The sequence below is a fragment of the Nasonia vitripennis genome, assembly GCF_009193385.2.
Source record: "Nasonia vitripennis strain AsymCx chromosome 3 unlocalized genomic scaffold, Nvit_psr_1.1 chr3_random0004, whole genome shotgun sequence".
NCBI lineage: Eukaryota > Metazoa > Arthropoda > Insecta > Hymenoptera > Pteromalidae > Nasonia > Nasonia vitripennis.
This window is the reverse complement of record NW_022279623.1, coordinates 440,981-458,849: the sequence shown is the minus strand read 5'-3', so window position 1 is coordinate 458,849 and position 17,869 is coordinate 440,981.

Below are 17,869 nucleotides of genomic sequence, written 5' to 3'. Positions count from 1 at the left end.
TACGTACTCTCTCTTCTCGTGCGGCCGAGTTTGCTATCACGAGGTTATTTCCGTGCGCCGCGCGAGACGCCACCGCCGACGCTTCCAAGGAAAGGCTTTGCGTATTATGTATGGACTTGTAATGCGAACGAGACGAGACCGCGCGTGGATGCGAGCAGAACGCATACCTTCTTGGCTCTCTGCAGACGCATAAGAGAATTTTTCCGGAGGCGACGAACGTTAAATCGCATTAACGACTTGCGACCTAGAAGCCTATTAGATTATCTATTTACTCGATCCGTTTCGTATATACAGCCCGAAGCGGTGTTGGCAAATATTTCCGGTTCGGTTACTCAAATAATTGCTCTCCCGTACCAACGTCGTCGTTATGCCCCTGTGTGTGTGTGTGTATATGTGTGTGTGTGTGTGTGTGTGTGTGTGTAGTATATAAAAGTCGCAAAGAGATAAAGTCAAATGGAAAAAAAGAAGCCCCTATGTCCTCCATCTTCCGCAGAGGCATCGATACCTATATATAAATTAGGGCTACACAAAAAAGCGCTGGCCCGTATATTTTCCGCAGTGGCTCTGCTTTGTGCCGAGTGCCAATTTTCTTCGGAATTTCGCGCTTGCTTTATGTATGGCGCAAGTCTGGCGTATTCGCGAGCTGTCACGAGCAGGAGATTCCATTATACCGCAGACGCAGCAGCGCAGATGATCCAGTGCACGACTGCATTGCGGAATCGACGACCGAAGACTCCCCCGTGCATGTGTGTCCGTGTGCCGAGAATCGAAGTGACCGGGCAAATATTAGAGGAGCGAGCTAGTATTGGGCAATCGGCGCAGTGTGTGTATCGACTTCGCCGAATTGTGGACCGAGTGACAGAGGCGCCGCGTACGTGTCATTGTTTAGCGATGACGCCTTATGGAAGGCGTTTATTCGCTCGAATTCCCGGATCGATCACGAGTTATAGGGGCTGTTTGTTTTGATTGCTATCTGTCGAACGTCAGTTATTTCTGGATGTATAATGTGTACTTTTTTTCATGACATCCGGTCCGCGAGGCGATAAAAATTTGGCGCGTCGATTCGAAGCATCAAATGCGAGGTATTTTCACGCTCTGGTTTACTCACGAGTTCGAAGGCGCACTTTACATCGCAACGGAAACCCTTTGAAAAAGACCCACCTGCAACACACAGAGAAAAATCAATGTTAATTGAGGGCACTATTTTGCAACTTAATTTACAACCACACGATAAAATAAATAATACAAGACACACGTTTCAATTAGTTACCCTAATTAATTTTCCATTGCATCGAACCAATCGCTGCAACAACTGCGCTCAATTACGCAAGAGAGCATATACGCTTCGACTTCCCGTCCCTCATCCAGTCAATTCTTTCTCCGGCGGAAAAACTGCATCAGCTGCAGCGCAGCGGGCACGGGGAGATAAGAGGAAAACTGTGTAGGAAAATGCGCGATAAATAATTCCCCCGCTCCAAGCTAAGCTAAACTCCCAGGAGCACTAAGCCGCAACTCCTCTCGTCACCCATCCTCCTGTTGTCCAAAGCATCCGCGCGTAACTTTTAACCGCTAAACCGTGCTGGATGTGCCCTGCCGCCGCCGCACATCGCGGCGGGACAACTTTCCCGATCGCAAATCATATACAAACACGCGCACACGTGTTGTATGCGCCGTAACTAAAATATTGACACCCCCACGTTTACTCGGGCGCGGCGTAAGTGGCAGCGGCCGTAAGAAGGTTTATGCGCCCGACGTCGTCTCTTCCTCCGCGCATAAGCTACTGCGGGAAGGCAAAAGGAAGGAGTTTCGCGCGCTAGAGCCGCTAGAGAAGAAGAATATAATTTGCCGCTGGAATATTCATGAGGAGGTGCCGAGCTCGAGTAAAGGCGCTCTTCTCTTTCTGCCGCGTTGTTTTTTCCTAACTCCCTTCGCGCCTATCCTTGAACCCGCCGCTGCGGCTCGCGATCCACTCTCGGCGATTTTCAAAACCTCGAGACGCGCTTAAAGCCCGATTTGCATGCTCTGCTCCTTATTCGCGCGCTGGGAGAGTGCTCGGATAATTGCTCTTTTCGATCGAATGCGAAACGTGCGAATTTGTTTTAATAATGAGGAAAGGGAGATGAGGATAGATATTGCTCGAGAGATCTTGTGGAAGAAGTTATCCTGGTTCGTTGGATGCTTCGGTTTGGAATAGTTTGAAATTTATTCGGTTACATCGCGGTCTCTGATGATCTTGAATGGAAATGTATAACGAGTTTCTTTATGACCCAGTTATCGTGGTCTCCTACTGAAAGATTTAAATGTCAAATACGAAACTAACTTTCGTAAGATCCAATACCAACGGTCGCTTGAGATATTTGAATTTATTAAAAATTTCATCAAATGTATATAAATCGCGGACATCGTGTAGGTCTTAGATAACGAACCTTCAAAATTTATGATACTAAAAATTCATTGATTTTGCGAGCGTAGTAGATTAGAATTATAATGATCTGTCCCATGATTGGTAATTTGAATAAGTCAGTATCGGATATGGCATGTTTTTTTTAAGAGGCCCACGATTAACAGAGCGGCTAAAATGTGTGTTTTGAATAAATTATACATAATTCTGAAGACGTCTTAACGGAGTATTCTGGTTCTCGAAACGGTAAACCTTTGACCGGCTGAGAATATAGTGCTGCAGGAAACTTGTTTTTCTTTCTCCAAATGACCTTACAAAGACGTAAATTTTTCGTCAAAAGATAATTTTGCTCCGAAACGATTAACTGCTGACATTTCAACTTATATGCTCTTTATGGTTTAGAAATTTCGCTAATGGTCTAGGTCTATTCATACTACTTAAATAAAAGCGCAGATTTAATTTATTTCCAATAAGGCGCTTTTCGAAAACCCCGCCATTCTTAAGCCGCTTTTGGAAAAATACGCAAACGTAGCTGCGGTCAAAACCCTTGTGCATCAGATTTTCACGTTGTGGGGTAAATAAAATCGCTGAAGCGCCGCACAGTCAGGCGCAATATATCCGACGACTATGAATTTAGGAGATGTGACGGCCTGCCAGGCGGAACGAAGGCGTAACTCCAGTGGCGGCTTGTCGACATTCCGCTGTGCCCTAAAAACCTCGACGGGGTTATTTGTACATCAAAATAGCAGCGTTGACGCGCCTGTAAGTACAAACTTGTAACCGACGATGTTAAATCAATGAAAACCGTGTTGTTGAAAGTCCTGAGTGGCTTTCCGACTTTCCTGCTTCTTTCGCATTGTGACAGACTGTGCTAAAAATATACATACTCGATCCATTTTATTTTTGACCTTATACTCAACAATTAGTGTGATTAAAAAATTATTTTTGAAAAGCCAATTTTCGTTTCTTTCGACAATGGATAGTTAGTATCCGAAAATGAAACTATCCATCACTCCCGAGACAACGCATCATAATAAACGATCTTCGCATTGCAACCGAAATTCGGCACACCTAACGAGCACACCTTTTCCAGTCCCTCTCTATACCTCCATATAATTTCCAGCTCGCGCGTATAACAAGTGCCTTCCAAAAACCAGACTCCAGAGCTTTACGCGTAAGCCGCACTTTACGAACGAATCACGAGGGGCAAATTAGTCGGAGAGAAGAACTCGAGTGCATCATTAGACCGGTCGGTCGATCGTGTGCGCAATTAAACGCAGCGCGCCGCATCATCACTACTGTGCATCAGCGAAGCCCTTTTTGCGCCGGGTCTTTCCGAAAACCAGACTCGCGGTACACGCGCTTCTATTCCGCTGCTGTGCAGAGAGCTGCGCCGACGATTCTCCTTTTTTGCGCGAGCGAGCGCGAGCCTGTCATTACGCGAAATTAGCCAAAGTGCAGCTGCACGAGCACGAGTCCGATGCGGCGCGAGCCACGCGTGCAGCTTTTGGCTGCAGGGGGAGTTGGAGATGCCGCCAGAGAAGTTTTAAAGATGTGCTGAGTTGTGTAAGTCGCATGAAAGGGATGTCCTGGCAAGCTATGTGTGTGTGTGTGTGTGTGTGTACTTGGGTACTTCGTTCACTAGGTCGTCAAACTGCTTATTAGGGTTTTGATTGAATTTTTTAAATCTCTCTCTCTTTGTTTCGAATGTTAGAACAAATGAACTAACAAATCAACGAACTAATTTTTCACTTCTGATTTTGATGCTTAGGTCTTTTTAAATCAATATTTCGATAGTTCTAAACATAAGTACCAAAGATAGCATCACTGCATTTTTATCGTTATAGCAGCATGAACAGTTCAGTCAGCAATCAGGAAGTGAAAAACACCGAGTTTCACTTCACGACCGCCGCACTCGCACAAAGGCAGCACATCCCTATATCTACGTTTTACGCGCAGATTGTGATTGAAAAGCGCCTATGCGCCACCTATCGTTGAAGTCTTAGATAAAGAGCCGGAAAATTCTAACGGTGGGGGAAAGGCCAGTCCAAAGCTGACTTTGTTTTACATGGCTATTCCAGTAGCGTCGTGGCGGATCTTATTTTCTCCGTGCATACGAATACACACACTTTACGATGAAGCAAAAAAACCTGGACCACTTGGAAGGCTCACTGGAGCGAGAAAATATTTAATTACTCTGTTTGACTTTATCTTCCACCGCAGCAAAAAAAAGCTCTCACATAATAACGAAATAAAACCCTTTCGAGCCGCTGGCCCGAAGTTGGTGCAAATATTTGTACGCACATCACACAGAGGACCGCAGATACAGCCAACTAAACGCAGCCCATCCTATACATACAGACTTTTTGGGGATGATGCACCTGCGGTTACCCGCGCACATACACACCGAGTGCTTTCTCTCTCCCTCTCTCTCTCTCTCTCTTTCTCTCTCTCTCTCTCTCTCTCTCTCTCTCTCTCTTTCTCTCTCTCTCTCTCTCTCTCTCTCTTTCTCTCTCTCTCTCTCTCTCTCTCTCTCTTACTCGTTTGCTCATCAGGAAAAACTCGTTCGACCGGTCGTCCGTAGAGAACGTGCCTCGATCCTCGTCGCGCAGAAGCGGCGGAGATTCTCACCGAAGCAAGAAGAAGAGGACGGCGGAGAAGAAAAAGGGGAGCAGCAGCAGCACCGACAAAAAGAGAGATGCCAGATTGCGCGTATAGGTGTACGTGTGAGTGGCATATGGATATGGCGAGGAGAAATACTTTGTTGCGGCGTATTGCAGGCGCTTTTTCTTCCCCTCATAAAATCGCCTTCCTTTTTTCTCATCTCGAAAATATGAACGATCGTATGCGCATGGCCGAGGGCAATTAAAGCCCAGCTTTTTGGCCAGCACGAAGGCGAGGCAGAAAATCACACTTCGATACGCCGACCGGTTTTTTGCGCTTTGTGTGTGCGCACGATATTCGTGATGGTGGTGTTGATTTATTTATACAAAAGTAAGTATCTCGTGTCAATTTACTGGTCAACGAACGCCGCGGTTCAGAGCGATAAAAAGAAGGAGACTCGCCGAGCGAGGGGGAAGGGTATAAGAATCTCAATAAACAAAGGACGTCATTATGCGACCAAGCGCTTTTCTCTCAGCGCAAACAATGGGGCTCTTTAATTGTACCGAGAAAATTATTCGTGAAAGAGATGTTTCACGCTGTGCCGTAAATTACACGTGTTCTAATTAAATATGCAAATAACACACTTCGCGAGCTGATTCTTTGAGAAAAAAGGAGTCAACGAACTGATGGGGACTTTGAAAAACTAAATTGCAGGATTCTCAAGAACTTTATTGTCCGTGAGTTGTTATTATCCAGAGGACGAGGAATATAATAAACACGCATGTGAACTGTATACCGTAAAGCTGCGAATCGTAGTTTGTACGCAAGGCTGAAAATGTTTAATTACATTATTTTTAACTTTTAATGGCAACTTTTTTTAGCGTAAGCTCTTGTTTAAAATCTCGAATCTTTGGCCTAAATGAACTCGATTAATCTTCTTACGAAGTTCACTTCTATATATTGGATCAATATTTTCCAACCATAGAGCAGATTTGAAGTCGAAACTTTCCAGCGACATTCCCGCAACCGCAAGCAATTTTCTCGCAATTGCAATAACGAGCGCTATTGCGCACAGTTAAAATTTACCCTGGTCAGCAAAAAAGGGACCGAGTGATTCTATGTTTGATCCAACAACCAAGTACAAAAAACCCGAACGAACTAGAACAAAAATTCTTGCACTTTCGCTCCCTCGCGGCGTCGTCGGGCCTGCCTCAAAGAGATTTACACTATGTACTTTGCCATTAAACGTCGACGATTCAACACCTCTGCCCTACCTCTTTCTCTCTCGCAGCTGGTAGCAAGAAAAGACGAAATTACGCGCCGTACAGCAACATCGATGACGAATGAAAACACGCGCTACTCGTCGCCTCTCTCGCGCAGTAATAAAGCTCAAGTCATCAGTCGGGAAAAGAGTCCCTCGTCTCACTGCCGCCGCCACCGGGACGTCTACGGCGTAGAAGCCACGATGATGCGACAGTCTGCGAGTGAGGTTGGCTAGTTAACGTGTAAAACTTTATGGCTGGGTGATGGATGTCGCCGCTGGTATTTTATAATGTGTGTGTGTGTGTGTGTGTGTGTGTGTGTGTGTGTGTGTGTGTGCTTTTGGTTTAGCTGGCCTGTCATTTGCCTTTTAAGGTTACTTTGTTTTCTGTTGGTGCGAGGAGGTAGCTTGGGTATTCATTGCACATTATGGCGATGGAAATAGCGAATAAGTCGCTGCTGCGCATATGCATCTATCATAAACGTAAAATTAGAAGTTGAACGACTCGGAAGTCGTTAGACGCGCCGCGCAGTGTTCTAACTTTAGGCGAAATGCATGCTCATGCAGCTTTGGATGCATTTAGATTGAGCTGTTTGTACGCGCTCCGTACCAGTTCTGCGCGAATACGTCATTTAAAATTTCATCCATCACACTTTTCTTCGACATATTTTACGCGCAAAACGAAGAGAATCGCATCGCGCACACGTTCCACATCTTTCAGATTCAGGAGAAGAACCGCGAGATCAAAGTGCGTGAGATCGAAGCTCTCGATTTCCTTATTAGTCCCTCCGCCGCCGCGACAAAGTCCCATTCAATCACTTGTGTCCCGTTCGTCAAAGCGATCAGCGCGTCTATACGTCGCGGAGGAACTGGAACACGCACACAGTAGCCTCCGCGCTTTCTGCAGTCTCTCGTCTCCTCCGGCTACGAACCAGTTACGTTATATGTGTACGCTCCCGCAAAGGGCTAAGAAGACTCTCTGCTACCGCGTTTCTCTCGCTCTCTGCCTCTCTTATGGCCTTCGCTCTGCGATGATCGTCGAAAGGAGCAAAAAGGCGCCGTTATATGCGTCTCCTCGATTTTTATTTTTGTTTTTTTTCTCTCAAACTCGCTCGCTCTCTCGCATAACACACGTCGAAAGAAAGGTTAGTATAGAAGCCGAGAGCGATAGAAATATGAAAGTGATAAATTGAGACGGATAGGAAGATATAGAAGCCGAGAGCGATAGAAATATGAAAGTGATAAATTGAGACGGTACGCTCGAAATTTCTGGCGCAACCTTTTTTCTCTCTTCTGGATTACAAAAAATGATTTATGAATATCGTGTGAGGGTGGTTATGTGCGTGTGGGATTAGAATGGAGTCGGCTGCGGTGTTTCCTTTCTTGTAACGGGGAATCGCGCGCGAAAGACTGCAGCGAAGGCGTGTTGAGGATAGTTTCCGGTTTAACGAGCGCATGACTACCGCCGCGGCGTGTCTTTAACTGACGTTACGCGAATGAGCACAACAAATTACGTGTATCGACCTCTTTCTCACATGCAGTTGAAAACGAGTATGCAGCCGTGTGTAGGCTTACTTTGAAACAGTGTGTCACTCTCTGCTGGACTCGTAAGCGTTTTCCAACGATTTTTGGTACGTGACCCTACTTGTGGGAGAAAATACTAATATAGGGACCACCGAGTAACTCATCAGGCGGACGCTGATTTACTTTTAATGATAATTGCTTTGGCCGCTGCCAAACGAGCCATTAAAATTCAATCAAATCAATGCGCAATCAAAGGCTAAAAAATTAATTCGTCGCTTCACGCGTGATGAGAACGAGTGTAGAAGAAGAAAAAAACATCGCCGCCGCCGCGCGAAGGGGAGAATCTGTCAGACTCTCTCGAGGTCGGACTCGAAGAAAGAGCAGCGCGCGAAAAAAGTCTTGAAAATTAACGGGACGCGCGGAGTCGAGAGAGAGAGAAAGAGTAAAACTATATACTTGACTGCCGTCTCTCGCGAAAATCACGACGTCGTAGCAGCGGCAGTCCACCTGTGATTACGGAAAAGGAGCGAAGGACGAGAGCCGTATGGTTTCTTTCTCTCTTTCTTTGCCGACGCGTTACTGGAAATTACGATATCACCGATTTTTAAGCGCGAAACCTCCGCGGGAATCTTAATTGTCTCGCGAGTACTGCGCCGCCAACGTATTTGTCGCGTAATGATGCGCGAAGGAATTTTCGAGAGCGAGAAATTTTTGCGTGGAATGCTTTAGCCGTAAAAATGTATGATTTATTGTGGAGTATATAGCCGAAATGCGAAAGCGAGATGTAGGCTACTGTTTCTTGGATTACGCTGTATAATTTTCAGAGACAATCCATTACACGGAGGAAGGTCGCGATGGGCTGGGATAGAATTAATTGAGCTACAATAGCATTAGATTCAAAATCACTCCGCTACAACTTGATATCGATGTTTTTGTTATACGGACGTACTCGGGACTGGCACCGGTACTTCAAGATTTTCGACAACCGATTGAAGCATCGACCCCGTCACTCCACTTTCTAGCCATCATCGACAGGTACATCAAGCTTCAAAAATCAACAAACACAAACTACTCGATAATTAAACGTTCGCGCGCTATAAATTACTCGCTTTTCGCTCTCCATATTACAGGCCTACGCGACATTGATCGATCGCGCAGTCTCTGTCAGATTCTCACAGAGCATAAACATCGACGCGCTTGAACTCTCGACGTCGACGGCGCATATAATATCCGCACAAAAAACAAGCTATCACACCGTACGAGCAAAAAATCTCGCGAGCAGCTCGAGTTTTCAACGACTCACACGCGCGTCGCGCGCAATTAGTACACACGCGAGCACCTCACGCAAAAATCGTTCGAAAGTAAATCTCTATGGAATTGAAGGACACTCCGCACATTTCATCGCCTTGGCGTTTCTTCCGAGCGCGCGTGTATAGGGGGAGGCGCGTGATTTATTCCAGTTAACGTGCGCCGGCTAAATTTAGATTTAAAAAGCACGAGGAGGAATATACGCACGCGCGCGTGCGTATATCCTTTAAACTGGACGCTCGCTCGTGTATTATCTCTGCTGCGCTGCTTGGAATGCCAGACGCGCGTGCGTATGCGAGATTCGGGGCCCGTGACTAAACGACCGAAATCCTTAATGATTTACGATTTAGGGCCTCGAAGACGAGGCTGGAAACCAGTTTGAGGACGTAAAGTACCGGAGAAATGCTCCTTGTATCGTTTTACTTCGCGCTGCGCCGGCCGGACGCGCTTCATTTATCGGCTTTGTAAGTAAATACTGAGAAATGGCACACTCGGCCAGAAAATCTTATCTCTGCTTAAGAATACTTTTTTCTCGCGCTTTCGCTCGCTGCAGCTAATTTGCATATATCTTATTCAATCGATTGTAACCGCAAGTAAATTGTTTCCCTCTCGCCATGATTCACGTAATCGAAATGTCGCGCCTGCAGTACACGAGCCAACGTCCTTCTTGCAACGAGAGAAGCACAAACTAACGTAAAAATTCACGCACGCGAAGCTCTTCCAAGCTTCCAGTATCACTCGACCTTTGCAAATCAACGACCGAGGCAACTCCTCCTCTGCTCTCGTCGCGCATTCCTCTCGTCTATTTGCAGCGCGAAATTACAAGAGTCGAAAGGAAGCGCTCACTTTTTAAGTTCCTTCGATTTTCTTCCAGCCACGAAAAAGGGCGTCTGCTACTGCTGTGCGCGCGCGCTGCTCGCGAACTTGTCTACTTCGCCGCTTGAGAATTCAACGCACGAACGAGTTTGCCTTTGGCAGAGCCAAACTCGACATGCGATTACCGGGGCCGGAGCTGCGCATCAGAAAAGGAGGAGCAGACGTGCGTGAGGGAAGACTGTCGCGAGATTTTGATTTTACCGAATTACGCCGTGATTGCTTGGGGAGAAGGTCGATTGTCGGCGGACTGTATGGGGGAGGTCCCGAAGGAAGTTTTCGAGTTACGCTCGTGTTTCGACTGGCTACAATCATGCAGATTTAGATATTTTTTCCGGGACGACGAAGGGGTGAGGTCGTTATAAGAATGGAGTAGATATGGGAATGTCTTTACTTGTTTGTGATTTGGTATTTTGTGCGGGTATGCCTATGAAGTACGAAATTAAATAGCAAGTTAATGATCCAGTCGATACTATATGTGTCGGGTAAGTAGTAAAAGTTGGTTTGGGCAATACCCCGAAAAATAGTATTTTTGGAACATGTCCGTACGGACGTATGTGGGTGTTCGTTCGTGTACACCTGTATCTTAGCTTCTACTCAGTGGATTTTAACCCACCAAATCTCACTTTCTTTGTTTTTACTAGTACATAATGGAAAAAAATTCGTTTTTACATTTTCTGAACCCGTTTTTTAATAGTGATCATAAAGCGCTTGCGGTGACGAAACGGCCAGTCCAAAACTGCTTTGTTTTGGGTTTTGGGATATTGATATCACTCTAGCGGTGGTCCATACGTATATATATGTAATTGAAATTAAGTTTGATTTAGACTAGCAGCAGGATTTTCGAAAAAGTAAAACACAATCTATCAACAAATAAAATTTATGAAATGTCTGAAAACGAAGTTTATAGCATGAATGACTAAATTAGCAAGCCAAAGACAATATACTTTTAGCATTGCTTGCACGCCACTATATCTTGACTCAGCGCGCGCATTGTTGTCGAGGAAATGAAAAAGTGCCTATGCGCCACCTATCGGCACCTGCCAAAGGCACGAAGAGTACAGGCGGTGATGGAAGAGCCAGTCCAAATCTTTTATTTAGGTAATTGATATCACTCTAGCATGTATGTACGTTAAAAGTTCAATTTAGACACATGCAACAGACACTGCGCGATAAAATGAACAGCCAATCGGCGGACGAACAGAAGGATTGCCATGGCCTTTTTAGAGTAGAACTAGAATAGGAAAAATCGTATATTCGTCAATAAACATTGTCATTGTATAAAGATTAGCGTATATTCTAAACAAAAAATACAATCGCCTAGACACAACTCCGCCATCGCGCAGACTCACGCAAAGTCGCGGTTCGCGAAAAATAAACAGCAAACACGCGAACGAAACGCTGTCATCCGATATGAATACGAATAGTCGTCAAGTCAACGAAATTTTCGTTGAATCTATCAGAGGCCACTTTGTATCCTCGCGAGTACGGCAAACTCTGTGCATAATTGGGAAACTTATCGGTCTTGTCAATGCTCGAGCTAAAATGTCTCGAGTCGAACTTGAAATGAAATGTCTACGGAACGACAGGATATTGAAAGGGAGAACTGCTATCGCGCGGCTATGAATAAAGATAGACACTTGGATTGAAGTGACTTGGTCTGAAATTGTTGAAAATTTTCTCAACTTGTGATACGATGCGTCGATTAAACATCAAATTTTGAGAATCTCGTTAGCATTGTAATCCAAAAGACTGCCAATGCCTGATGCTCACGTCAACGAACATTAGTCCTCCGTCAGCGAAACAAAAGCGCACGGATTGGAAAGTTAGAATTCAATCCTTTCAAAAATCCATCTCCATAATGCCGCAGTCACCGTACGAAAAAACAATTGACTCGATTCTCGCACAAAGAGAGAAAGAAAAAGGAACGAGGCGACGCTTTCAGATTATACGACCAGCCGAACACACGGACCATTGTCGAACGTTCGAAAGGGGCGTTTCTTGCGCTTAGAGTCGCTCTGCTACTGCGCGACTCGGCGACTCTACATAGAAGTCGCATGAAATATCTGTATTTGAAAGTTAAAATATCCGAGAACAAGGCGAAAAGTTGGCTCTCTCTCTCTCTCTCTCTCTCTCTCTCTCTCTCTCGAATTTTTTATTTATAGCGACTATAGAAAAAGAAAACTTACTAAACGGAGTTTCGCAAAGGAGAGCTGCCGATTCATCCGGATTAATTGCGTCTACGATAGCGCAATATACGATCATATTGCAGAGCGCAGCGGGATAACCCTTCAACTATAAGTATAGCCGGTATGTATGCACTTCGAGACGACTTAGCCGCGGCAGACTACGCATCAAAGTTGCGCGTATCTCTCATAATACACGGCTCAATCCCCGGAACTTTATCAATGATCCACTGCTGCAGCACTCGCTCGCGTAATCTATTTCAAAACGACCGGGGATAGAATATTATATAGTCGGCGTGTACTTCGGGCGGAAGCGTGGGTGGGCACGTATTCGCGCGCGAGCGAGCTTCCCGCAGGGAACAGGTATACGGCAATATATCCCGTGGAGACTTCAAGAGGATGAAGCTTCTTTAAATGCGTCTGGATTATGGATTGCGAGCGGGTGTCTGCTGAGATTATCTTGGGCTTTTTGCATAGTCCGGGATATGTTTTGGAAAACTGCGCTTGCGTGCTACGGATAGATGGTCTGGCGAAGGGCATACATTTTGAATAGATAGCTGTAGTGTCACTTTGTTACAGAACTTTTAGTTGCAACTATAATTTTAACGTTACAATTTACATGTTTGCAGCTCTTAGCTTCATTATGCTTTACACGAATTTCGAGGATTCAGCATCTTACTTTACGAGAATACGTGGACATCAAAACACTGTTTGTCAGGTTTATTTCAGTTCTTTCAGTTAAATTTATGACTGGCTTAGATAAGTATTCATTCTCGCTGTAGAAGTTAAGAAGTACTACATGTTTTGTAACAGCTTCGTATACAAGGTCTAATTTAATTCTAATATTAAGTTCATGCGACAATTCATGATGTCCTGGCACGAAAGAATGATGTTGTCTCTTTTGTGGTCAGTCGCCTCATGCACAGAGAGAAATAGTGTCTCTGAGGCCAAAGAGATCGAAAGAATACAGGATTCTTGTTGATATTTTTGGCGCAACTGGCTCGAGAGTTGTCGCGAAAATAAAAATAGAACCGTAGCGCATAATCTCCTGTTGGGCCGCGGTGCCCCGGCGCGAAATAACTAAATAACTGTGTTCGTCTCGAGCGCGAAGAACGAAGATCTTAATTTCAAAGAATGTTCGGATCAAGCTCTGTATTGACGATTTGGCGCGTGGGTTGCTGGGGAGCGAAATGCGTTGCTAAGACGGAACGAGAGTTTCTTTGTTTTTCGACGTTGGGTATACGAAGCCCTGGACGCGCTTGATCGGGAGTAGCGCGAGAACTTGCACACTGAGCGGATGTATTTTGATCGGATCAATAAAGTCTTTATCAAAATATAAATCACGACGAGTCTTCCTTTACACTCGCCGATGAGCCATGTTGCCGGTTACGTCTAAGAGCGAGTCAACCGTCATCTTCCTGATCATCCCATAGCGGGTGATTCGCGGCAAAATGCAAACCCTATATTTGAAAATTTTTTATTTTTGTTTAGGATAAGTTTCATGTCTATTATGCATACATTTTCTAATTAGCAACCGAGACTATTTTTTGCGTGCCTTGTTTTTGTATAGATGTAAGAATGTTAATCTACAGTCGATAAAAGAACTAGTTAAAAATATCAAATTCCAAAACGCACTCAGTTCGCAGCAGCGATAAAGCGGACGTGCAAGAGCTAATTTTGTCCGCGGCTGTTTGGCTTTGATTTTCTCCCTTTACCACTGCGCTAGAGAGAGCGAATGCGACGCCTCGTCTTATCGCCGGTTTCGAGTAAACGCCAAACGTTAAATTACGCTCACAGGCCAACGTCGTTTTCCGCTCGCTGCAGTTTATACAACGGATGCAGTCACCGCTGCCGCTGCTCAGAGAAAAAAGAACGGGCGGAGTTTGTAAGCAGTATATACTTTATATTATTGGCTCAGTTGATAAAATGAAAAACCGCGCACTTCGTTGCTTACCGTCGCAACCGGTTTTTTTCGTCGCGCAACAAAAGTTGTTAGCTGCTACTTATGCGTTACAAAGTATATTTACAATATCGTTCCTATTCCACTTAATTGCGGTGCTGAAATTCGTTCTATACCCGATAGCCTAGAAGCATCACATCGCTCCAATATTTCTCACGGCGTGTACAGAGCTGGATACGTAGGAGAGAGGCAAAAAACGAAAGTTGGAAATTTTTTCGCGTACCAGCGCGCGCGACGAAACCCAATTGTCGCGAGGAATGCGTGACTTTTGTTTCGCGCACGCAAAAAATGCGCGGCGCACGCACAGAGACTACTGCACAGCGAGCGGAGGCGGCGACGGAGGGAAAAGCGAGTTTTCGCCCGACAGCGCGGCCGTGAGAGTCTCTCACGTGTCACCGCAATTTAGAGCCGACGACGTCGCGCTCTCTGCTCTATCTGCTTCTCCGCGAAATGAATTAGAACGTACAAAACCTCTGTCACTTCTTCTTCTCCACTTCTTGGGCTTATTCCGGTGATGAGGCTCGGCTGTATTGCTCTGAGCGCTGGTCGATTCGCTTGTTATACATACAGGCATGTATTCTTTTAGCTGTTGTTGCGTATTGTGTATATGAAATCTTGTGTATAGTATATTTGCCGGCGGCGGCTTAATTCTCGAACTGTAACTGAGCGTTCCTGTTTACTGTTATTTGGAACAGGTAGCACAGTGTACGCTACGCGCGCACGTGAATCACCTCGATTGTGCGTTATCGTTTTTGCGCCGAGTCTAACCGCTTAAGCGTACTTATCGTAGATACGCGCGGCGATCGTATATAAGTAGACTGTGTGAGCTCATTTATTTGTTTGATTCGATGCCGCAAATGAAGTAGAAAGTGCTCGCGTTATACGCTATTCATTGATGAAACAATCGAATTCTTCAACAGAACAACCGGGAACAATCAGCAGTCATAGCAATTATAGGTCAACGACACGCGCATCGCTCGCCAGCTGTCAAGAGCGATCACCGTCTTTATCAACAACAACGATAATTCATAATGCCACATTGCATGAATTAAATTTCATAACGCGTTTCGTGCGCATGTGCGAAAACAATCCCGAAAATATTCCCACATGCGTACACGCAATGCGCGAGCCGGTCATTCACCGCGCAGCATATTCCACAAAAAGCTCATCGCTCATCCGCGCAAAGTCGAAACTAGGACTACGAGAGAAAGTGTCACGTTCATACACGCTATGCCCTCAACAAAGAGCAACGATGACGTGTGGATTCGCGGAACAAATCCTGTCCAGTGGCAGTAGCAGCGGTGCACGACGCTGCGGAAATTGAAAAAGCAAAGAGCCGCGCGCGACACGGACGATCGCTCCTGTCTCTGTTTTTTCATTCTTTTCGCCAAACCTCCGATCTGCACGACGATCACGTCTACTCTCCTCTTTCTGTCGATAACGTCAATGGCTTATAAACACACATCCGCGATCGAATTAATTATCGACTGCTCGCACAAAACGTGGGCGACTTCTGGGGACGACGTTTTTGCGCTCGCGCGAGCCTTGTCTCCAGCCTGAGGCTATTGTTACATTATACACGGATAATATCGGAGGTTCGGCATTGCTGGAGCATGTCGTTGTTGCGCAAGATTAGGCTTTGTGCTTTCAGAATAGTTTCCGCGAGATGCTGCGCGTCGAGGTTTTGCGCAACGCCTGTATGCGCATACGTGCGCGATTTTACGACGGGATGATTTTATTATCGGCATTTGTTTATTGTGTGCTGCTGCTGCTGCGGGTATGTGCATTGTTACGCATATATCATGTGACGAGCCTGCCGAGACAAATTTTCGAAGTCACGTAACGCTAATTGAAGTCTACTGCGTCGTGGATTGTTTGTGCGTTGGGAGGTATTTTTAGACCTCAAATCCGCTAGTGCGATTTTGATATTGCTTTAAAGTGCGATTAGAAGATTCTTTTTCAAATATGCAGAGCTCATTTTTTTGAAAAAAGAGGATATGTCGTAGGCATGTTTACTCGCTATAATAGCCGCAGGCGCCTTCCTCTATGGAAATTGCATTTACACAACTATGTGCCAAAGTCACACCTTAAACACCTATACACCTTCGTAATACCCTTTCCTTTGCTGCAAGTAATGTCAACGTGCTGCGCATTATTTGCCATGCAAATCTCTCAAATTACACACTGTCTTTCGCTTCGAGAGAGTGGCGAGAAAAATGTCGCTTTTGTTAAAACCAATATCTCGGAAAAGAAGAACGTCACATTTAAATCAGCGACCGGAAACTCGAATAATTCATTGCAAAGTTCGATACCATTACAAGCTAATACGCAGCCTCATAAATCCGCATCCAAATCGATATAGTTACGCGTACGATCCGAGAGCGAATGCGACATCGGTAGTAGTTTTCGAGCAAGAGCGTCAGCAGAGACGATTTATACGTTGGAGACCGCATCTGTATATAGCGCAGTGAGAGCAGCATCGTCCCTGAATTATGGTCGTCACTTCCGGACGCATAAGCAAGAAATTCCGATTAGCCCGGTGCACATATCAAGAGCCCTTTCGGAGCGATAACAAATCTATTTGAGGATCCGATGGGAATTGCGGCCAAGTCCAGCGTGAAGATGACGACTGTGCGAGAGAGAGAGAGAGAGAGAGAGAGAGAGAGAGAGAGAGAGAGAAGGGACAGAGCAGAGAAAGCACTGATTTAGCGAGAGCGACGTCCCTTTGAATTACGACTGCTGCAGGACCGTCATCACTGCATTTACTCGGGCATTCTAATTAGATTTTATTCGCTCAATTCGCTTCCTCGCTTCACGCTGTTTCGATGGGAAATTCTTTGGGTCATCGCCGCGCGACGCGCAGTGTGTAGAGTAGCGGTGATTTGCTCAACCCGACGATTGCGGGTCGAATTGAATTAGAGAGGGTGTTCGGCGCGCCGGGGTTTGGATCGCGCGAACGCAGGTGACTCTACTTTTTGCAAGCTGCAGCTGTCAATGATTTCGCTATAATTAAAAAAGCACCTGACCCGCTGCAAGTGCGCGAGAGTTATTTTTATTCACAAATGAAAAACGCCGGCAAGGCCAGTTGATATAACGCACCCGCCACAAAATTATGCATTTTATGAGAATACGCGTAAACGCCTGCAATTTTTTTACCGCGTAATAAATCTCGCGCCCGGCGCACATGAGGAATTTAATTACTCCGGGCGTCCTAAACGCAACTAACCCAGCTCGGCACTCGGCGAATTAATGCACGATACACATCTCGCGCTGCTCCTGCTCTTCGATGAAAAATCGTCCGATAAATTCAAATTAGAGAGCTGCGAAATTAATTACGTCGCGAGAGCAGTAGCTACCGTATACCATCGTAAACTTCATATACGCGCGCGCGCGCGCGCGAGAGAGAGAGAGAGAGAGAGAGAGAGGGAGAGAGTAGCGGGAGGAAAAGTTTTTATGGTTAGAGTTCTCTTTCGCTCATCGTGTGTCCACATAGAGAGAAAAGGAGACGACTTTTCTGGCTGTTGCTCCATTGTGCCGCACAAAGACTATGAAGGCTCGCTCTGTTCTATATATTGTGAGATGAGGGATATATACTTTTTTAACGACGCTTTTGCTTTTGTTATACTGCGGACGAGTTTTCACGCGAGAGTCGTTAGAGACGGTCTAATCACTGCGTGGCTCCTCTATTACTATATAGGCAAGAGGACGAAAGCGTGTACAATCTGTGTGTATAGTTTCGGTTGTACGAGTTT